Source organism: Halyomorpha halys, unplaced genomic scaffold (assembly GCF_000696795.3).
Source record: "Halyomorpha halys isolate HHAL.00 unplaced genomic scaffold, Hhal_1.1 Scaffold3.1, whole genome shotgun sequence".
Classification (NCBI taxonomy): Eukaryota; Metazoa; Arthropoda; class Insecta; order Hemiptera; family Pentatomidae; genus Halyomorpha; species Halyomorpha halys.
Window position 1 is genome coordinate 1,095,238 of NW_027115249.1, and position 23,432 is coordinate 1,118,669.

General features: G+C 28.9%; 1 protein-coding gene and 2 non-coding genes across 9 annotated transcripts in view; 1 reads left to right on the forward strand and 2 right to left on the reverse strand.

Moving 5' to 3' along the window:
* Trpgamma (Transient receptor potential cation channel gamma) overlaps positions 1-23,432 on the reverse strand; it is a 980,713-nt gene that overhangs the window by 240,707 nt on the left and 716,574 nt on the right. The gene's annotated exons all lie outside the window — the stretch shown is intronic.
* On the reverse strand, positions 2,471-2,542 carry TRNAH-GUG (transfer RNA histidin (anticodon GUG)). The gene has a single exon. It is a non-coding gene; the product is annotated as a tRNA-His (tRNA).
* Positions 19,063-19,134, forward strand: TRNAH-GUG (transfer RNA histidin (anticodon GUG)). Its single transcript has one exon. It is a non-coding gene; the product is annotated as a tRNA-His (tRNA).

Sequence of the window (23,432 nt, forward strand, 5' to 3'; positions counted from 1 at the left end):
TATTATAAATGGTTTGTTATATGGTGGTGTATTAATTGTTGATAATCTTATATAGGAAAATTAAATGTTAATGATTTTAAATTTTAAAAAAATAGGTAACTAGACTTAAGCTTAGTAAGCTTATTATAAATAAATATGACTCTCTAATAATTGACTGTTTGAATAGGCTTTTAACTTATAATAAAGATAATGATTTGGGCAGAATAGCCTGCAAAAGAAACTTTAAATTAATGTGAGAAAGAAATTATATTATGTTATATTATATAGTGAATAATGTTGTTGTTATAAGTGTTAAAAATGAAGATATAATAAAAGCTGTTAAATATTTAGATGTCCTTGAGGATGGCTAGAATTGCCGAAACGTTGGACTGGTGAAAAATAAAGTGTTGAGACAAAAATGGATAAAAATTTTTGATTTATTTAATAAATAATTACCTTGTCTCAAGAAATTGAAATAATATAGTTAAACTTTCATTTTAAGTTTAAGCACTTGGGTAATCGGTATTTATTTCAGTTGTATTATTGCAAATTTTCTGACGCAAATTTAATCAAATTAAAATATGACTAAAGTAGATAACAGAAAAGAAATATGTTATAGAAAGATAGTCCGGATGCCTATCTGATAGACTGGCCTATATTTATTATTATAAGAGTAATTGATGAATGGAATATGGTCCGGGTGCGGTAAAAAAACTCAAATAGTAAATTTATTGAGTCAACGTTTCGTCCCAATTTGCAGGGCTTCGTCAGGGCTAAAAAAAATACAAACACTTGACATAGTTAAAAAAAAGAAAAATCATAAGTGGAAAATAAGAGGGATATACAATGAAAAGTAAAATATAATAAGAAAAATTAAAGGTTTTAAACAGTAAATGAAAAGGGTAATAGTAATACCCTTTTCATTTACTGTTTACAACCTTTAATTTTTCTTATTATATTTTACTTTTCATTGTATATCCCTCTTATTTTCCAGTTATGTTTTTTCTTTTTGTAACTATGTCAAGTTTTTGTATCTTTTTTAGCCCTGACGAAGCCCTTCAACGTGGGGCGAAACGTTGGCTCAATAAAATAGTATAATCATTTACTATTTGATTTTTTTTTACCGCACCCGGACCATATTCCATTTATCTATACACAGGGTCAATCAATAATCTTCCTATAAGAGTAATTATTTGTTTAAAATACTAGCTTTATTGTGAAGTGCGGGAAACGACTCACATGAAGGCATATTTTATAAATATTTTGAATTATTTATACAAGTAGTCATGTTCTTAATAAATAAATACCGTTACTCCGTGTTGTAGTTAATAAAGCTATCAAAATAATTTAAAAAAAAACTATTTATTTTTAACAAACGTTTAATAGGGCTTCGTTGGGGCTGTCAGATTGTAACACAACGGACAACCAACTATCTGTTTCGTTAACGTTTCTGATTTTCAAGATAGTAGGATCCACTTATATGTTTTCAGAGGTGCTGAAAACAAAAATATAATCGATTTGATAATCGGGTGTATAAAAGTTGATTTATTTTAACCTTTACAATTTCTAAAATATTAGGGTCCTCTTATTTGTTTTCAGAGGTACTGAAAACGGAAATATAATCAGGCTCATAAAAATCGATTTATTATAGGCTTCGTCAGGGCTGTCAGATTGCAACACAACGGATAACCAACTATCTCTTTCGTTAACGTTTCCGATTTTTAAGATATTAGGATCCCCTTATATGTTTTCAGAGGTATCGAAACCGAAATTATAATCGATTTTATAATCGGGTGTAAAAATCGATTTATTTTAACTTTTCCGATTTATAACATATTAGGGTCCCTTTATATGTTTTCAGAGGTGCTGAGAACGAAAATAGAATTGAATTTTGATCGGGTACGTTAATTTGCTTAAAGTGGCAAAAAGTACAACCAAGATGAACTAATCAGTGCAAACGATGGTGGTGGTAAATGCACAACTTTTAAAGAAGTGAAATTTTACGATATCCACGCTATACTGTCATTCCAGGAGAAATTATGGAAAAGAAAACTATATTGCACTTTTCCAAAGACTAGAAAATCATTGGATATTTTTAATGCTAATGACACTGTCAGGGGTTCAAAATTAACCTCTTCTTAAAGCGAAAATCTTTACAAAACAGGTAAAATTCAATTTCTTTCAATGGATCTCCATTTACTCCACTTGCATTAATAAACTATCTAATTGATATATATATATTTTTTTTAAACGTTTATGAGCGTAACATTAACCAAAATGACTAAAACTGAAACTGTCACTGCCTTAGTGATAGCTTGCATTAAAGAATTAACTTAATTCAGTTAGGATCAAACAATTTAACCTCATTTGCTAAACTGACCAATGGAGGTCAATAATCTGTGTAATAAGTTGCTATACAAAAATATTTTATAATTATGAAATATTTTTATTTCAAAAAATTAAAAAATTTTTTTAATTTAAAAAAATTTCCTGCCGTGACCAGGATTCGAACCTGGGTTATTGCGGCCACAACGCAATGTCCTAACCACTAGACGATCACGGCTCTACAAGAACTTAAAGAAATCTGGAATATAAGAGACAACGAACCGTGAAGGAGGCAGAAAAACCAGTCTGCCGTGGTCGAAAGAGTTTCAAAAATAAAACTTGTATTTGAATTTACATTTTTTTTTTAATACCAATTCTCATACACTCCAGTAATAGAATAATACCGACTTTCGGCGAGTTTATTAGTGAACTTTATTTCCCATGTCAGGCCTGCGAAAGTACTCTCGGCAACAGCACCACTGGCAGGTTGTTCAGAGCACCGTAATCCTCTCCATGTCTCTCGTATATTTGATTGAAAATGTCTGTCCACATGGCAAGGCTTGAAGACTGACTCAAACCACGAACATAACTGTTCTTATGCTTTGGTTAACTTAGGTTATCGACAGAAATATATTTTTTAACATGACTACTTTAATGAAAATTACTAGTCAAAATTGATGTTCCTGCCAAGTATAGGTAGAGGGAATAAAAAATGGCGACTTTTTCAAAACGCCTAAAAAATTAATTTTTCATTCTGAGCTGTATATTTTTAAAACTACCAACAACACTATAGAACCAAGGAGAACATCATTTAAAGCAGAGTATAATATGAGCTCTGATAGAGCGATTTACGTTCAATAGTTCTCGAGATATAGCATTTAAAAATGTACTAAAAAATCAATGGTGAATTTATTTTGAGAAATCTATATCTCAAAAACTAATCCACGTATAGATGCCTGCCAGTACTTAAATGAATGCTTGTTAAATTTTCTACAAAGCAGTTAACGACCTTTTTCTTCTTACGTATAACATTTTTTTAAGGATAATTGACAAAATAAATTCACAAAATGTTAATTTCTAGTCATTCTGATGAAATGTTCGATTTTTGAAAAGAATATATAGCTTCGAAAGACTAGTAGTGTTTATGATATGCACATATGAATAAAACTTTTGCATATGAAATTTTATCTGAACTTCTATAAATCAATTAATTTAAGCAAGAATCATAAGAACTACTGCTCCGTCGAAGATGAATATTACAAACTACTTTGTAGTATATTAAACTAGCTTTAACTTAAGTTCTAATTGAAATCTGTACATCGAATGGTTTTTGAGATATGGATTTAATAAATTAACTAACTTCTGATTTTTCATTGTATTTTTTTTATGAGATGCGCTTTTTAAAATGCTATATCTCGAGAACTATTGAACGTAAATAGCTTCATCATATTTTAGAAAATTTATTCTACTTTAAAAGATGTTCTCTTAGGTTTCCTGGTGTTGTTGGTAGTTTTAAAGGTACAGACCTCCGACTGAAAAATTAAAGTTTAAAGTAGAGAACTAATCCTTAGAACCATAGTTAATGCACCTTACTACATTTCCGACAGAACGCTACACCATGACCTTCATATCCCTTTTGTCCTTGATCTCATACCAATCAAATTCTCAAAACTCCATATAAACCTTTCCAACCATCCTAATCCTTTGGTTCAAACCTTATCTAGTTCCACCCTTCCCTACAGCCCACCTAGAAGGTTGAAACGGCAGTGGCCAAGAGACTTATTGTAAAATAAAAATGGACAATTGGAGTTCTGGTAATGGTCAGATTCTCCACTCAAGTTGAGTGTTTACGGCTTTAGCGCACTTGCTCAGCCTCCACTGGCTCATTACTAGTGATGCGGCGAGAGGGGTGCGCTGGGATCTCTTGAGCTCTGGTCTACCCCTCACACGTTGGGGATAGAGTGGGCTCAGGGATCCTCAGGTCGATTGTGTAAATATTGTATATATTATTTTATCATTATGTTATTTTATTTTTCATACAGATAGTTTGATTATGCTCATCTTGTCTATTCTTTTGTTTGTATATATTTTAAGAGAGTTTTTTTTTTTTTTTATTATTTTTTTTATTTTTTTTTATTTTAGTATGTATGAGATCATTCATCACTATTACCTATTGCCTACAACTGTGTGGCAGATTGTAATATCTATCAAAAAATAAATCTATCAATCAAAAAAAAAAAAGTAGAGAGCTGAGATCGAACTAACTGCGCAGTACTATGTTCGACATGCAGTGACTTTTTGAGTCCAAAGTTCAAAGTAGTTATATTATAATAAATAAATTTATTTACTTTCTAACAGAATGATTAATTGTTAAACATTTATGTAAATCTTATAAATGCGTATATTTAGAACTAATTGATTTATAGAAGTTCGGACAAAATTTGATATGCAAAAGTTTTATTCATATGTGAATATCATAAAAACTACTAGTCTTACGAAGCTAAGAGTAAAAATACTACTTCATAGTAAGTTAAATTACCTTTATTTTGAGTACTAGCAGATATATATGTACGTCTGATGGTTCCAGAGATATATGTTTTTTCAAAAATCATTATTTTATCAGAACGACTAGAAATAAATATTTTGTGAATTCATTTTGTTAAATATCCTGAAAAAAATGCTGTACCTGAGAAGAAAAAGGTCATTTACTGCATTATAGTAAATTTAACAAGCTTTCATTTAAGTGCTGGCAGACGTCTATACGTGCATTTGTTTTTGAGATATAGATTTCTCAAAATAAATTCACTAATAATTTACAGTACATTTTTATAAAATATTGCTTTTTAAAATGCTATATCTCGGGAACTATTGAACGTAAATAGCTCTATCAGAGCTCATATTATAGTAAATTTACTCTACTTTAAATGATGTTCTGCTAGGTTCTATAGTGTTGTAGGTAGTTTTAAAAATATAAAGCTCAAAATGAAAAAGTAATTTTTTTTAAGCGTTTTAAAGAAGTCACCATTTTTTATTCTCTCTACCTATAGTCTTAGCAGGCACATACATTTTGACTAGTAATTATACATAGTTTTCATTAAAGTAGTCATGTTAAAACATACATTTCTGTCGATAACCTAAGTTCTCTAATCTTAAAATGCCTGTTAGCTCTAAATAAGAACATAACGGTAAATTTTAAATAATTTTAAAAGATGTTCTCTTAGGTTTCCTGGTGTTGTTGGTAGTTTTAAAGGTACAGACCTCCGAATGAAATATTATTTGTTTTTAAAGTTAAAGTTTAAAGTCGAGAGCTGAGATCGAACTAACTGCGCAGAACAAATGTTCGACATGCTGGGACTTGTCGAGTCCAAAGTTCAAAGTAGTTATATTATAATAAATAAATTTATTTACTTTCTAACAGAATAGGATAATTGTTAAACATCTATTTACATCCTATAACTGCGTATATTAAGAATTAACAAATTTAAAAGACCTTATAATTAATTTAGTATTATATTACTTATTTTGAATATTTCAGAAAAACTTTTACAGTACATTTATAAAGTTTAAATTTTTTTAATCATTTCCAGATGCAGTTAAACATCTAAAGTAACGATAACTATAATAATTATTACTAATGGAATAAATTCAGAACTGGGACTAGACAAAGACATTATTATTTAATTTAAAAAAATGATATATACCTTAAATATCTTAAGTAGTTATCATTTTAAACATCTCAAGTGATTTCTAGAAGTATTAAACAATTTTTATAACAAATAATTTTCGTGAAGTGCGTCGGTACAGAGCTGTGACTAGACTGAGAACAAAGAACATTGTGCGAACCTGCACGGACCTGTACGGTCCAAAGTTCAAAGTAGCCTTTATTGAAATAAATATATTCATATCTTTTATAACTAAATAGACAAATTATTTTAGAATAGATTAATTTAAAATGCAGTATTATTTATTTAAAATTTAATATACATATGTATATTTTATAATATTCACACACATATGTATAACATCATAGAAATCTTTTGTCTTACGTTTAAACAATTATTCATTGTGATTTGTAGACGTACATAATTAAACTATTTATGTATCGATTGTTATAATAATTATTATTATTGAAGGTACATTAAAAGTTGATTCATTTAATTCTGATTTAAAAATTTAATTTATTCCAAGATCGCTGTAGAGTTTTTCGATACATTCAAATAGCATACCAATTTTTATATCAAACTTTTATTTGATTAAACTTATATTAGGCAGACACACTGTTGAACAAACAGGAACTGAACTATAGATACAAGTGAAATTACTGGTAGTTGGAAAGTATCTGTGTATACAGTTACTTTCGAGTACTTTGTATTTGACTAACCGAAGCTCTTTTTTGCAAGTACAGTATCTGTAGTTGGAAAAAGAAACTGCAAATAGTACTTGGAACTGTAGTTGTGAGTATTCAAGATACAAACCACAATTTATCATTTATATTATATAAAGCTACATTTACATGTTTCAAGAGCTAAAAAAATTAAAATGGTATCGATTTTAAGAACGCGTATCGATTATATTTTTGTTTTAAGTATCTCTGGAAACATATATGGAGACCATAATATTTTAGAAACCGTAATAGTTAAAATAAATCGATTTTATAATCGGTTGTAAAAAAATCGATTTATTTTAACTTTTCCAATTTCTAAAATGCACCTATCTATTTATTTTAATGTTTCTGATTTCTAAAGTGAAGAGACCCTTATCTCTTTATATGTTTTCAGAGGTGCTGAAAACGAAAATATAATCGATACGCGTTCTTAAAATCGATAGGATTTTCAGTTTCTGCGTCTCAAGAAATATTTAAGGGAATAATATGTTAAAAACCGGAAATGCTAAAATAAATCGATAGTACTTTTGTTTTTTGCATCTTATAAAACACACTAATAGACCCCTAAATGTTAGAAATCAGAAAGGTATAATAAATCGATTCATGATCTTAAAATCGATAGCATTTTCAGTTTATGTGTCTCAAGAAATATTTAAGGGAACAATAATATGCTAAAAATCGGAAATGCTAAAATAAATCGTTAGGCGAGCATGCTATCATTAAATCGATAGCATTTTCATTTTCTGCATCTTCTAGGATAACCTGGGGGCGGTATTGAGGAGGAATTGGATCTTTGAGATTGGTGTAAATAGAAGACAGTTTGTTATGGGCTTTGAGGGCTAGACGGAGGTTTGGAATGGAGGAACGTAATTGTCATAATGTTCAATTTGTAGATTCCATTTATTTATTTAATTTGTTCAATTTTTAGACACTACTTACATATCTTATATTATAATCTTCTTACCTACATGATATTATATTTCATCTGTCACTGTTTTCAATTTGCTACCATACAATTCCACAAATATCAATCAATAAAATTTTGTACTATTCAATTATCAGTTATCATTTTTTATCATTTATGATTTAATTCAATATTTTATATAATTCTAAATTTGTTTGTATACTATTCCTTTTCAATTGTATGTTACTCTAAATGTTGTTGTTATCTCTTTTGTTCTATAGCCCTGGTGAAGACCTGAAACTCAGGTCGAAACGTCGGCATAAAATAAATAAATATGGTTTTGTTTATTTATGTTGTTCTTTGCTGACCGCACCCCCCGACAAACTTCTTCAAGCATTGATTCATTTAATTTTGATTTAAAAATTTAATTTATACCATGAACGTTGTAGAGTTTTTCAATACATCCAAATAGCATAGTAATCATTATTTGTATATAGATGCTGTTAAACCTACCATAACAGAAAATACCATGAGAACTACTACTCATACGAAGATAAACGTAAGAAACTACTTTATAGCACATTGAACTAGCTTTCATTTGAATGCTAAGAAACTTTTGTACGTCTAATGATTCCTAAAATATAGTGTTCCCCAAATAAATTAACTGATTTTCCGTTATTTAATTATGCAAGTTAAGGAACCGGTATTATAAATTTAAACAATTGCCCCTTGCCCAACTGAACCTATGTTACTTTAGACATATGGTTGCATATGTCCACATTCTCTTACAATTTTATAGAAAAAGGAACCCAATAAAAACGACTAGGTTCTAAGAAGGCCCAATAGACCCTTCTAACAGCCCTTTCAAGCCCTTAGTATCCTGCATCAATGGCAAGGGCTGACACTTAGGCAGGTACATGCTGTCATCTCACAATGGACTTGCATCAGTCTAACTATTTTATGTTTAACACATGAAAGTTAGTTCTCACAAGATCATGACTCTTACCCCAATTTCTAGGAAGCCTCACTCACACCCTGCTTCTAGTCACGCCATTTACCCCCTCCCAGATATTTACTTCTAATTTCATAGGCTCTCTAGGCTCCGCCTAATTTCCTGAATTATCTGATTGGTCCAAACCCCTTCTCCTATTTCACTATTCTTCCTACCCCCTCTTCTCAAGTGTTCATATATATATTTCCTAGACTAGATAGCTAAGTTAGAAGAAGAGAGACACACTGTAATAGTAAGAGTAACATGTAGTTCTTATAAATATGTTAGAATAAAGTCATTTTAGTCTTCACTGATTTTTATGTTATTAAATTTGCAGACCCAAACAGACGCTCATATGTAGATATGTTGTTTTTCATTGCCCTATATTGTGAAGAGACATAAAATTCTCATTATGAAGTAATGGAATTATCAAAGCACACTTACTCAATTCGATTTTGAGTTGAATTATTTTCAGCTTTCTTAAAGTGCGAACGTTTTCCTAGCTTAGAAAATTTAGGAAAATAATTTTATTATTAAAATTTAGGTACTGTTCGTAGATTTCGATTGCTACAACACCTACTTGACAAACGCTTTAAACTTCCCATTCGCTACTAAAAATTATTACACACTATGATAATCAGACCAATTTTGACATACGGAATTGAGCTCTGGGGCTCTATCAAACCATCAAATTCCTCCCGCATCTAATCCTTACAATCCTACGTAAAATCCTTGATGCTCCTTATTACGTCAAAAATAAACTCATCCACAAAGACCTTAACATCCCATTCGTTGAAGATGGCCACGGGACCTTCTAGTTTAAATTAAAGTTTGGAGAACCACAAATAGGTGGTTCCTTTCCGAGATTTTCAAGTGTATGTGAAAGCTACAACATATTTATTTATTGTATTTATCATTTGTACAGTTGTAAATCACATTAAATAAATAATATATATGTATGTATAGTTGACCGTAAAAATTGATATATAGGGAGATGGTCAGGGTTGCGGTCAAAGGAGAAATACTATAATAATAAGGAGAAAATGTAAACTATTTTTATTTCTCCTTTGACCGCAACCCTGACCATCTCCCTATATATAAATAAATAATATTTTAGGTAACTTCAAAGTGTAATTGATTATATGTTTGTGTTTTACTGATATAAAGCAGGTAGTTTGAGGAACAACAGAAACAAAAAAAAATAACAAATAAACCCTGATCATTTAAATTAGTTTAAGCATAGTACTTAAGTTGATTGTAAATAGCACTGTTAACGCCATGTTTAATAATTAAGTTATATATTGTATTTAATTCAATTACATTTATCTCAAAAACCATTTGACTTACAGATGTCTATTAGCAGTTTATACAAACTATAAAGTTGTTTATGATTTTTATTTTCGTAGGAGTAATAGTTTTATTGAAATTTGCTAAAATAAATTGATTTATAGTTGTCTGTATAAATTTTCAATTGCCAAATTTATATATTCATAGTTGAATATCATAGAAACTACTACCCCTAAGAAGATGAGTGTCATAAACTACTTTATAAGAAGTTAAATTTCCTTTATTTTGAGTGTTGGCAGACATATGTGCGTCTTATGAGTCTTGAGATATATTTTATCAAAAATCCGACATTTTATATAAACAACTAGAAATTAAAATTTCATGAGTTTATTTTGTCAAATATCATAAAAACTACTATTCCTACGAAAATAAACGTCATAATTTACTTTCTAGTCCATTAAACTTGCTTTAATTTTAGTGCTAATAGACATCTTTACATCACTTAGTTCCTGAGATATAGGTTTCATAAAATAAATTGATATTTTAGTACATTTTTATGAAATGTTGCTTTTTAAAAGGCTATATCTCGAGAACTATTGGATGTAAATTGCTCTATTTGGGCTAATATTTCAGCAAAGTTACTCTTCTTTAAATAATGTTCTTTTAGATTTTATAGTGTTGTTGATAGTTCTTGAGATATAGAGCTCGGAATGAAAAAATTATGTGTTTTTAATGTTTTGAAACAGCCGCCATCTTTTATTTCTCATACATATACTTGGCAGACTCATCAACTCAACATTTAATTATAGGTTTTCATTGAAGTAATCAAAAATTGAGGTAAAATATCTGACTTTTTTTTCCTCTTGTACCCTTGTATTATTATGTCACATTTTCTTTTAGGTAGATTAATGTTCTAGTACATCGCTATTTATATGGTTTTTGAAAAAGAAAATGTAAAAAAGACCTTAGAGGGCAAAAATTATGAAAAACAAATTTCTTTTCAGTTGCAATAAAAATTCATATTTTAGGGTTTCTTGGAGTGGTAACAAATATGAATTTTAAATTTTAAAGAATACATTAGCTTAACAAAAGATAATGAAATCATCAATACGAAAAGACCAGGAGAGTACGGTGTAAGCTTTAGAAAAATGGTTAACAAAATAAATAAGGAACTAAATTATTTCTATATAAAATTATCCTACATGGAATTACCTATTTTAATTATTTATTATGGGATAATAAAGTGTTATTTTACATCCTTAATTGTCAAATATGGTCAATATATATATACATATATTGTTTGTATAAAATATATATTGTTTGTATTTTGTAAATACGAATTGTATTATTTTGACTCAGTTATTCCCTAAGTGTCCTAACAAACACCAGAGGCTGAAAACCGTTAGTACCCTCTCGTCCTATCAAGGTGCCAGCTGTCTGACAAATCAAACCACTCTTAATTTGGAATCCTTTGGCAAAATTCTCTTTCCGATTCCTCTTTAGTAACCGTGCCTACTGGTGAATATAACACCTCTATAACTTTAGGTTAAACAGTTTAACTTTAAATAAAAAAAAAAATATTATGTTTCAGTAGTCTTTGGAGTAGTTTTATTAATAATATTAAAAGTTATAAAAACATTCTCAACCTTCTTCAGTAAAACATATTGCTTGTCAAAAGCTTCGGTCTTCATCAAATACAATCTTTATTTTGACTGCCGTCAAAATAGCCCTGACGAAGCCCTGCAACGTGGGGTGAAACGTTGGCTCAATAAAATAGTATAATTCTACTATTTGAGTTTTTTTGACCGCACCCGGACCATATTCCTTTAATCTTTATTTTAGTATTACATCTTGTATTTTTTTTAGCCCTGACCGAAATTTTGGCTCATAACAAATAACTTATGTACTATTTGAGAATTTTTGAGCGCACAATCCAGATCGTCTTATTTTTATATCAAACTTTTAAGTTAAAAAAAATAAACCAAATTGTTTTAAAAAATAATATAAACTGAAATTATTTTTATCAAGTTTTCTAATTTAATAACAATTATTTCATCGTTGTTATCTCTCAATTTTAAAAATAAAAAAGATGCAATTCCTGTTATTGTGAAATTAATTGCAAGTGCCTAATGACGGTTTTGGACTTTGCTGTTATAGGTAAAAGAAATTTTTTAAAAATAATTTTCGCCTATTTTTATTTTCTAAAACCACATAAATAGCGGATATACAAGAGGAAAAAAAAGTAAATTATTTTACCTCAAGTTTTGATTACTTTAATGAAAACTATGTATAATTACTAGTCGAAATAGATGAGTCTGCCAAGTATAGGTAGGGGAAATAAAAAATGGCGGCTGTTTCAAAATGTTAAAAAAAAACATTAATTTTTAATTTTGAACTCTATGTCTTAAAAACTATCAACAACAGTAAATTTGCTGAAATATTAGTCCTAATAGAGCTACTTACCTCCAATAGTTCTCGAGATATAGCTTTTTAAAAAGCAACATTTCATAAAAATGTACTAAAATATCAGTAGTTAGTTAATTTATTTTGAGAAATCTATATCTCAGGAACTATGTGACGTAGAGATGTCAATTAGCACTCAAATTAAATCTAGTTTAATGTACTATAAAGTAGGTTATGACCTTTACTTATAGTAGTTTTCAAGATATTTGCTAAAACAAATTGACTTATAGTTGTCCTGACAATAAGTTTGATTTATGAAAAACTTTATATCAGATACTATTGGACATACAAATGGCTGTTTAATTTAAAATAAATACATTTTTTATTTGGAGCTTCATATCTTTAAAACTTCCTATAACACTTGAAAACCTAATTTAGAACATAATTTATAGCAATACACGGGTCATTATCTACCAGTACTTCATTTTCTACCACCAAAAAATGTATTAGTTTTTTATTATTGCATTTTGTTTCTATTGAGCTATTTTTATAAATAGGCAATCATATATATTACTAGTTCATATGATACATCAATTTAAACAAAATTACCATTACAGGGTTGTGAGGAAATAACGGAAAATCCATAATATCTTAATATACTACTGTTATTATATTGAGATATTATGGATATTATTAGAACTGTTCCTAATATCTCAAAAATGACAAAACTGTATGATAAAAAGTTATAAAATTTTTAAAAGCGAACTGAATTCATAACTTGATCAGTAAATTTGTCAGTAAAACTGAAATTTATTTATTAGTTAATTAGTCATCTATCTAGACGACTAATTAGTGAAAACTGATTCTAAAATGTAGATCGGTCCGTTGCTAGGCGACGCCTTAGCAACTGCTTAACAGCCCTAGCAACGGTTGCCCATACTTAATTATTATACATATCAACTTAATACAAATATAAAATACATATGTTTCTTTTCAAATAAACAAGCATTGTAAAGAAAATAATAAATATAAATGTAATTGAATGAAATACTAATACTAAGTAAATACTATATAAAACATAATTATTAAACATGGCGTTAACAGTACTATTATATACAATCAACTTAAGTACTATACTTAAAATATATGTGTATATATAGTTGACCGTAAAAATTGATATATAAGAAGATGGTCAGGGTTATTATAAATAACTGGTCAGGTTTTACATATAAATAAAAGGAATGAAGACATAAAATAGTATCAGTATAAAATAAACTTGAATAAACAATGATAAGAATAAAAATAAGTAACAAGGGCAAGAGTAAAAATTTTAAAAATACGTAAAATATACAGTTAAAAAAGTACAGGAGATGTACATAAAACAAAAACAATACGGGGAAGAAAAAAGAGTAGTGATTAAATAAACGCATAAAAAATTTTGTTTATGTACATCTGTACTTTTTTAACTGTATATTTTACGTATTTTTAAAATTTTTATTCTTGCCCTTGTTACATATTTTTATTCTTATCATTGTTTATTCAAGTTAGATAGTTTACAACTATTTATTTTCCGACGTTTCGCCCTACTTTGCAGGGCTTCATCAGGGCTAAAAAGATACAAAAAAAAAAGAAAAGAAAACTGAGAACATTACAAGAATAAGATACAATAAGGTAATTTAAGCTATGATAAATTTTATGTAAAAACAAAGTGATAAGAAATTACATATAAATAAAAGGAAGGCAGACATAGAATAGTATCAGTATAAAATACGTAAAATATACAGTTAAAAAAGTACAGGAGATGTACATAAAACAAAATTTTTTATGTGTTTATTTAATCTCTACTTTATTTTTATTCCCCCCCCCCCACGTATTGTTTTTGTTTTATGTACATCTCCTGTACTCTTTTAACTGTATATTTTACGTATTTTTAAAATTTTTACTCTTGCCCTTGTTACTTATTTTTATTCTTATCATTGTTTATTCAAGTTTATTTTATTCTGATACTATTTTATGTCTTCCTTCCTTTTATTTATATGTAATTTCTTATCACTTTATTTTTACATAATATTTATCCTAGCTTAAATTACCTTATTGTTGTAATATTTTCAGTTTTTTTGTATCTTTTTAGCCCTGATGAAGCCCTGCAAAGTGGAACGAAACGTCGGAAAATAAATAGATGTAAACTATTTTTGTTTCTCTTTTGACCGCAACCCTGACCATCATCTTATATATATACTTAAAATAATTTTAATAATCAGGATTTATTGGTTCTTTTCTTGTTCCTGTGCATACCTGCAAGTACCCACTTTATTTCAGTAAAACACTAAGATCAATATAACCAGTTATACTTTGAAGTTACCTTAAATATAATAATAAAGAATGATTTAAAATATTTTCCGAAATCTTCTAAGCTACGAAAAAGTTCGCACTTTAAGAAAGCTGAAAATAATTGAACTCAAAATCGAAAATGTGTTTTTGATAATTCTATTACTTCATAATGAGAATTTTATTTCTCTTCACAATATGTGGGAATTGAAAAACAATATATCTACATATGAGCGTCTCTTTGAGTCAGCAGAGAACAGATAAAATTATTCATTTTCAAAACTAAAGCAACAATTCATAACCAAATGACGAATAAGTTAGTGAATTTATTTTTGAAAACCTATATCTTAGGAATCATTAGACGAAGTTTTTTATATTTCAAATGAAAGGTAGTTTAATGTACTATAAAGTAGTTTATCACGTTTATCTTCGTAAAAGTTGTGGTTTTCATGATATTTTCTGAAGTTTAATTGTATCTATATACAAATAATGATTACTATGCAATTTGGATGCATTGAAACAACATTCATTGAAACTCTACAACGTTCATGGTATAAATTAAATTTTTAAATCAAAATTAAATGAATCAACTTCTAATGTACCTTCGATAATAATAATTATTATAGCAATCGATAGATAAACAGTTTAATTATGTACGTCAACAAATCACAATGAATAATTGTTTAAACGTTTTTTTTTTGTTTTTTTTTATTATTTATTTATTGTAATTTACAACTGTACAAAATAATACAATAGGTAAATATGTAGTATGTTTCATATACACTTGAAAATCTTGGGAAGGAACCACCCATTGGTGGTACTTCAAACATTAATTTAAACTAGAAGGTCCCGTGGCCATCTTCTTTTCTGACGCCTCGGAGGATTATCAAGGATTGTTAAGGATGAATGATTAAGAATTAATGGGTTAGAATGGTTAAGGGGTTTGGAATAAAAAGACGCATATCTGTTTTGGGTCAAATCTGCAACGAATGGGATGTTAAGGTCTTTATGAATGAGTTTATTTGTAACGTAATAAGGAGCATCAAGGATTTTGGATTGTAACGATTGGATGCGGGAAGAATTTGATGGTTTGGTGGAGCCCCAGAGCTATTCCATATGTCCAAATTGGTCTGATTATCGTAGTGTATACTAATTTTTTGTAATGAATGGGAAGTTTAGAGCGTTTATCAAGTAACTGTTGTAGCAATCGGAATCTACGAGCAGTTTCTTGTCGTTTCAGTCTTGTGTGTGGATTCCAAGTAAGTCTCTTGTCAAGATGGAGTCCTAAGTATCGAATCTGTTCAACAGGTGTTAGTGGGTTTAAACGTAAAACAAAAGTTTATGATGTTATACATATGGGTGTAAATATTATAAAATATACATATGTATATTAAATTTTGAATAAATAATACTGCATTTTAAATTTATCTATTTTTAAAAGAATTTGTCTATTTAGTTATAAAAGAAATGGATATATTTATTTCAATAAAGGCTACTTTGAACTTTGGACCGTACAGGTCCGTGCAGGTTCGCACACTGTTCTTTGTTCTCAGTCTAGTCACAGCTCTGTACCGACGCACTTCACGAAATTATTCGTTATAAAAATTGTTTAATACTTCTAGAAATCACTTGAGATGTTTAAAATGTTAACTACTTAAGATATTTAAGGTATATATAATTTTTTTAAATTAAATAATAATGTCTTTGTCTAGCCCTAGTTCTCAATTTATTCCATTAGTAATAATTATTATAGTTATCGTTACTTTAGATGTTTAACTGCATCTGGAAATGGTTAAAAAAATTTTAACTTTATAATTTGTACTGTAAAAGTTTTTCTAAAATATTTTAAATAATTAATATAATAGTAAATAAATTATACTGTCTTCTAAATTTGTTAATTCATAATATACGCAGTTATAGGATGTAAATACATGTTTAACAATTATCCTATTCTGTTAGAAAGTAAAAAAAAATATTTATTATAATATAACTACTTTGAACTTTGGACTCGACAAGTCCCAGCATGTCGAACATTTGTTCTGCGCAGTTAGTTCGATCTCTGCTCTCGACTTTAAGCTTTAATTTTTCATTCGAAGGTCTGTACCTTTAAAACTACCATCAACACCAGGAAACCTAAGAGAACATCTTTTAAAATTATTTAAAATTTACCGTTATGTTCTTATTTAGAGCTTACAGGCATTTTAAGATTAGAGAACTTAGGTTATCGACAGCAATATAAGTTTTAACATGACTACTTTAATTAAAATTATGTATACTTACTAATCAAAATTGATGTGCTTGCCAAGTATAGGTAGAGGGAATGAAAAATGGTGACTTTTTTAAAACGCTTAAAAAAAATTAATTTTTCATTCTGAGCTTTATTTTTTTAAAACTACCAAGAACACTATAGAACCAAGGAGAACATAATTTAAAGCAGAGTAAATTTACTATAATATGAGTTCTGATAGAGCTATTTGCGTTAAATAGCTCCCGAGATATAGCATTCTAAAAAGCAATATTTTATAAAAATGTACTGAAAATTAGTAGTGAATTTATTTTGAGAAATCTATATCTCAAAAACAAATGTACGTATAGACGTCTGCCTGCACTTAAATAAAAGCTTGTTAAATTTACTATAAAGCAGTTAATGACCTTTTTTCTTCTCATGTACTGCATTTTTTAAGGATATTTGACAAAATAAATTCACAAAATATTAATTTCTAGTCGTTCTGATAAAATGATGATTTTTTAAAAACATATATCTCTGCAACCATCATATACATCTGCTAGTACTCAAAATAAAGGTAATTTAACTTACTATGAAGTAGTATTTTTACTCTTAGCTTCGTTAGGGTTTTTATGATATTCACATATGAATAAAACTTTTGCATATCAAATTTTGTCCGAACTTCTATAAATCAATTAAATCTAAATATACGCATTTATAAGATTTACATAAATTTTTAACAATTATCCTATTCAGTTAGAAAGTAAATAAATTTATTTATTATAATATAACTACTTTGAACTTTGGACTCAACAAGTCACTGCATATCGAACATAATACTACGCAGTTAGTTCGATCTCAGCTCTCTACTTTAAACTTTAATTTTTCTTTCGGAGGTCTGTACCTTTAAAACTACCAACAACACCAGGAAACCTAAGAGGACATCTTTTAAAGTAGAGTAAATTTGCTAAAATATGAGTCCTAATAGAGCTATTTATGTTGAATAGCGCTCGAGATATAGCTTTTTAAAAAGCAAATTTTATAAAAAAAATACAATGAAAAATCAGAAGTTAGTTAATTTATTTCGGAAAATCTATATCTTAAAAACCATTTGACGTACATATTTCAATTAGAACTGAAGTTAAAGCTAGTTTAATATACTACAAAGTAGTTTATAATATTCATCTTTGTTGGAGCAGTAGTTTTTATATTTGCTCAAATTAATTGATTTATAGAAGTTCGGACAAAATTTCATATGCAAAAGTTTTATTCATATGTGCATATCATAAACACTACTACCCTTACGAAGCTAAGTGTAATAAACTACTTTATAGTAAGTTAAAATGCCTTTATTTTGAGTACTAGCAGATATATGTGCACGTCTGATGGTTTTTCAAAAATCAAACATTTTATCATAACGACTAGAAATTAACATTTTGTGAATTTATTTTGTCAAATATCCTAAACTAATGCTATAGATAAGAATAAAAAGGTCATTAACAGCTTTATAGTAAATTTAACAAGCTTTCATTTAAGTGCTGGCAGATATTCATACGTGGATTATTATTTGAGATATATATTTCGAGAATTATTGAACGTAAATAGCTCTATTAGAGCTCATATTGTAGTAAATTTACTCTGCTTTAAATGACGTTCTCCTTGGTTCTGTAGTGGTTCGGTAGTTTTAAAAATGTAGAGCTCAGAATGAAAAATTAATTTTTTTAAGCGTTTTGAAAAAGTCGCCATTTTTTATTCCCTCTATCTGTACTTGCCAGGAACATCAATCTTGACTAGTAATTATACATAATTTTCATTAATGTAGTCATGTTAAAACATATATTTCTGTCGATAACCTAAGTTAACCTAAGTATAAGAACAGTTATGTTCGTGGACTGAGTTAGTCTTCAAGCCTTGCCATGTGGACAAACATGTTTCAACAAATATACAAGAGACATGCAGAGGATTACGGTGCTCTGAACAACCTGCCAGTGGTGCTGTTGCCGAGAGTGCTTTCGCAGGCCTGACATGGGAAATAAATTTCACTAATAAACTCGCCGAAAGTCACTATCATTCTCTGACTGGGTTGTAGGAGAATTGGTTTTAAAGAAAAAAAATATGTAGATTTAAATACAAGTTTTATTTCTGGAACTCTTTCGACCGGGGCAGACTGGTTTTTCTGCCTCCTTCGCGGTTCATTGTCTCTTATACTCCAGATTTCTTTCAGTTCTTGTAGAGCCGTGATCGTCTAGTGGTTAGGACATTGCGTTGTGGCCGCAATAACCCAGGTTCGAATCCTGGTCACGGCAGAAAATTTTTTTAATTAAAAAAAAAATTTAATTTTTTGAAATAAAATTATTTCATAATTATTAAATTTTTTAGTATAAGTTCTTATTACATAGATTTTTGACCTCCATTAGTGAGTTTAGCAAATGAGATTAAATGATTTAATTATAATGAATTTAGTTAATTCTTTAATGCAAGCTATCACTAAGGTAGTGACAGTTTCAGTTTTAGTCATTTTGGTTAATGTTACGCTCATAAACGTTAAAAAAAATATCAATTAGATCAATTAGATAGTTTATTAATGTAAGTGAGCCAATGGAGATACATTGGAAGAAATTGAATTTTAATTATTTTGTAAAGCTTTTTGCCTTTTGCAGAGGTTTCTTTTGAACCCAGTTACTTTTGACACTGTCATTAGCATTTAAAATATCCAATGATTTTCTAGTCTTTGGAAAAGTGCAATTTAGTTTTCTTTTCCATAATTTCTTCTAGGATGACAGTATAGCGTGGATATCGTAAAATTTCACTTCTTTCAAAGTTGTGCATTTACCACCACCATCGTTTGCACTGATTAGTTCATCTTGGTTGTACTTTTTGCCACTTGTTGAAAATTCTTTCGGAATTTTGGGTACTATTTATCCCAAAATTTTTAATTATTTGCTTTTTTTTTTTTTTTTCTAAATAAGGTTTTTTGGACTAATTTTCACCTCTAATCACCTTGGAACTCTTTATAATCTTAACAGTTTCTTGAGATTGGTTAATATTGTTTGAATAAATAAAATCTTATCCATTTTATGTAATTATTTATTGCATTATATTTCATATGATAAGGGTGGCAATAATAGGAGTAAAGCATCAATAAAACCAATATTTTCAAGTGTCCCTCAGGTTCTATCCTGGCTCCACTTCTGTACCTCATATTCACAAACAACTTACCGGCAAACGACAGCATACTAACTACGACGTATGCAGACGACACTGTTATCATTTCGAGAAACACAAACCCTTTACAAGACATAGTGCACACGATGGAAAATAAAGATTAACCACGGCAAGTCACAACATGTCACATTTACTCTACGACACAAAACTTGCCCTTCAGTTTGCATTGAGAATCACCCTATACCACAAACAAACATTGTAACTTATTTAGGACTCTATGACAGAAGGTTGACATGGGGCCCATAGTCAAGACAAAACGTTAAACACTAAATTTCCGACTGAGACAATTATATTCTTTACTACACAGACGTTTTAAATTATCGCTCAGACAGAAACTTAACGTATACAATTACTTACTAAAACCCATATGGAAATACGCCTGCCAAATTTATGGACCTGCTAAAAAGACACAGATTCGGAAAATACAGACTCTTCAATCAAAATTTTTAAGACTAGCAACGAACTCACCACTCTACGTTTCAAACGAGACCATTCACACCGACCTACGCATTCCGGTTTCACAACACTCTACATGTACATTTCAATAAATTTATACGACAGATGGAAACACATAACATTCCTGACGTAACTCGGTGTAGGCTGAAGAGGAGTTGGATGCGGGACCTCCTAGTGTAATATAATAATTTACTTAACGTCTGGAGGTGCAAATATAAAAAAAAAAAAGAAAGATAAAAAAAAAAAATAAAGTAATTCAGTATCATATTACTACTTTTTTTTTTTTGTCCTTCCGTGATTATAATCAAGCTATATTAAAGGTGAAACAATCCAATTGTTGGTTGACAGAATTTATCAATAATGATTTGAAAAACAAGGAGGGGGGTCCAAATGAAACGGAGTACTAGTACAGCATGCAATCAAATACCAGCATTTTTTTTATTTTAAAATACAATGATTTTACATACAGAAAATAATACATTTAAAAGAAAAATACTTGAATCCATTTACATATCTGAAAATATTAATTATACAGTGAATTTTAAAACAAACATAAGGAATCTGAACCAACACCATGCAGAGATATTAAGTAAAATAATTTATGAAAAATATGGGATAAATTTAATGTTTATATTTATAATTAACCTTGATAAGATTTTTTATAATAAAATAAAGATGAAATTAGGTTATTTATTAGTAATCTGCTTGTAAGAGTTTAAAAATCATAAAATGGACTGCTGCATGCAACTTACAGAGTTGGTAATATTTGTAAATCGTGACAAAATTCATATCTTTTTGATATCAGACAGCCACTTAGCTTGAAACGAAGAAGTGAATCTGCTCAAATATAGCTGTTACCATGCTACCGATCTTGCAGATTGTGCCAGGGGATAGTCTGTTGCATTGTTGAGAAGTAAGATGAAGCACTCGGACATTCATTTGCCAAAAGTTGGATAAGAAATATGTTGATAGACTAAAATATAATTTGATAAAGGCAGAAGAGCCTGCAACTATTTAACAACATTGTATCTGTGATATTTAAAATGAGAGTGATCGGAATGGCCGAAACGTAAGAGTGGAGTAATAAGAAAATAAACCCTTTGAGACTAAATGATTTATTTAAAAAAACAGTCTCAAACAACAATTCAAATTATATACAAATTTTTTAAATCTAGGATATCACCTAATATATTTTCGTATATATATATATACATATACGAAAATATATTTTTTCACTATGATCTATGTATAAGAATGATCTATGTATAATGATCTATGTGTGATACTATGATCTCCTCTTGTGAGATTGTGACATATCGTACATTAGGAATGTTTTCAAGATTCCTGTCAGTATGCATAGGCAAACATTACTACCTCTGTGGATTACCTTATAGTACCTTTATGTCGCACTTATTCACGCTTCAATCAGTACATGTGTTTCTTCAGTATTGTTCCCTAAGATTTTAGCCTAGTCATCTGATCTAAATCGTTTTGATTATTGCACTAATTTAAGTGATAAAGGAGAGAAACTCTGATACAACTTAAGTATTTTCTCAAATGAATTTTTACGTAAATAAAATTTGACACATATTTAATTATAAAACTATTTCTTATGAGGCAAGGTTTCGTACCACTTTGTGTGACTGCCTTAAGGCGTTCTGAATGGAGAAGAGAACAAGAATATTTAATTATATATTTGTATGACATTGAGCACCATGATGATTTTACGGTAATATTTATTTTATCGTAATCGTAACCAACTGTTTATTGAAGTATTAATTTTAAATCAAAACAAGCTAATTACGGCCTAATGCAAATTTTAGTGTTGATTTTTCAACTGACTACGAACTTAATTAATCACCAAATTAAATATTTAATTAGGTTTAGGATTTCTACACACAATTAAATGAAAACGTTTTGCATTTTCAATGGGAGAAAGATAAATAATTGTCAAACAGTAAATATCATTTCCCCAACCATGTCAAATATAAGTGTCGTGTCTTATCATGTAGATTTATTCGGTAGTATTATTGTTTATTATTAAATATGTTTATTTATTAAAAAAAATATATAGAAAATAGATGTGTCCAATTTTATTACATACGAAATACATATAAAAAATAAAAGTATTAATATTATTTTTTAAATAAACCACATAATTAAAAAACCTTAAAAAAAGTTATATGCTTTAAAAACAATGTTGATAAACATAATTTAATAATTAATTTAGTAAAAATCGATTGTTATAGTTTAGTTTTTATAAAAGTTTAAAATTGACTAAACGAAAATTCAAATATATATATATATATATTTTTATATCATTATCACATCAGTTATGGTCACTTACTGTTATCATTTTTTTTTTCAATTTTATTTTATCTATATTTATTTTTTAATATTAACCCCAAACGGTCTAAATTGCCAATCCATTACGAAAGACTGATCTACATGACTATTATAAGACCTATCTGGACATATGGAGTTGAGCTTTGGGGCTCTACTAACCATCAAATTCCTCCAATTTGATCAGTCCAAAATCCTTCGTAAAATCCTTAATGCTCCTTACTTTCACAAATCAAGTCATCCATCAGGACCTCAATTACCATATGTTGCCGATTTGGCCAGAACCAGATATCATTTCTTCCATAATAAACTTCTCAACTACCCAAATCCACTTGTTTCTAACCTGGCTTCTCCTTCATTGCCTAATAATCCTCGTAGGCGTCTGAAAAGAAGATGGCCTCGAGATCTTCTCCTCCAGAAATGTTATTGGAGCTCTATCAGTGGGTAGATTCTCCACATGTTTTTATCATGTCACTATATCACCTACAGCAAATTTACTTGTTCTATATATGTGTATACAGTTGTAAATATCAATAAATAAATTATTAAAAAAAAAAATTAACCCAATTTCCCCAACCAT